Source organism: Zingiber officinale, chromosome 4A, assembly GCF_018446385.1.
Source record: "Zingiber officinale cultivar Zhangliang chromosome 4A, Zo_v1.1, whole genome shotgun sequence".
NCBI lineage: Eukaryota > Viridiplantae > Streptophyta > Magnoliopsida > Zingiberales > Zingiberaceae > Zingiber > Zingiber officinale.
This window is the reverse complement of record NC_055992.1, coordinates 29,112,784-29,114,162: the sequence shown is the minus strand read 5'-3', so window position 1 is coordinate 29,114,162 and position 1,379 is coordinate 29,112,784. Positions and strand designations below refer to the sequence as shown.

The following is a 1,379-nucleotide window of genomic DNA, read 5'->3' as shown; positions in this document are numbered from 1 at the left end:
CGAAACCCCCTGCACGCCCGAGCCTTCTTCCCCCCCTCCGCGCGAACCCGAGCCCTAACCGGCGCTCACGGCGGTTTCCTCCACTTCCTCTTCTCGGTTCCCTCCTCTTCTCTTACATCTTATCCTCTGCCGACGCCGAGCATCAACCACAAGAGCTCCGGCGGCTTCGCACTCTGCCCTAGCCGACCCTTTCATTTGCCGGCGATCTTCCTGAGCCGAGCATCACGCCGGCAGCCGACCTATTGCCTTTGCCCTAGCTTGGATCGCGAGCCCTCTCCGCCGCTGAGATCAGGAACGCGCCGGCGACGCACGGAACAGCGCCTTTTCCCTGGAGTCCCAGCGCCGACCACCACAGTGTCGTGGCCCTTTTCCCCTCTTCCCATCTTCGCCAGTGCGTCTCTGCTTGGATTACATCCGGCCAAGAACAACGAATCAAACCCTAGTTCTTCCTTGGCGTGCCACTTCCGAGTGCAAGTTTGTTTCTCCACAGCGAACCCCTCTGCCCTACCTCTACCTTAGCACCAGCAGCTACCTCCGATACAGAGTAGGTGAGTTTGTTAATCAAGCTGTGGTTGGCATCAGATTTGTAGAAAATGAAGTAGCATTTTCTGTATAGGTTTGTAGTGGATGATTTTGGGTTCCAGCAGCTATCCCATTTAGCAACCTACTTAATTGTCAACAGCAACACACTTTGCGATCGGGAATCAAGAAACCACAGGCTGTGAATTGAGGTAAGGTTTATGGTTTTGATCTTTGTGTTAGATTATTGCTAGTTGTCTTAGCAATAATTATTGATTTAGGTTTAGAAGTTGGATAACGGTGTAGTTGGGGTTAATGAAACTAACCCTAACTGGTCAGTGGATTAGAAATTAGTTTAGCTATTAGTTTATAATTAAATTAGCTAAACTGTGCGATTTAACACAGGACTTTGACGCGAGACGAGTATCTCGGAGTCAGATTGGACCTTTCTATTTTCGGAGGCGGGTACTTTTGACTTATGTCATTTGATATACATAGTAGTGAATTTAACAAGTTGCATTAATTATGTCCTTTATTTGTTTCGGTTAGTCACTACCCAATATCTGATACATGATTGATTGATTGCTTGATTTGCATCCCATGTATACTTTATTTGTTTATACATGCTTATAGGGGGTAGTGATATACCATGCTTCACCATGTTCAGGACCTAGGTTTTTATATCTTCTGTGTACCTTTGATTCGATATGATTCGTTGACCTAGGGTGCACTTTTCTATATATATGGATTAGGTCAGGATGTTTTTATGGTTATGCCATGCACCATTTGCATGATTGCATGCTGTGCGATAGTCCACTCTATTATTGTTGAGCACATCGCCAGTTACATGGATCTGCACA

General features: G+C 46.4%; 1 long non-coding RNA gene across 1 annotated transcript; it reads left to right on the top strand.

Annotated features, from left to right (window-relative positions):
• Window positions 1–977, top strand: LOC121973234. The gene is made up of 3 exons (XR_006109434.1): window positions 1–548; window positions 617–731; window positions 925–977. It is a non-coding gene; the product is annotated as an uncharacterized LOC121973234 (long non-coding RNA).
• Window positions 978–1,379: the final 402 nt, after the last annotated feature.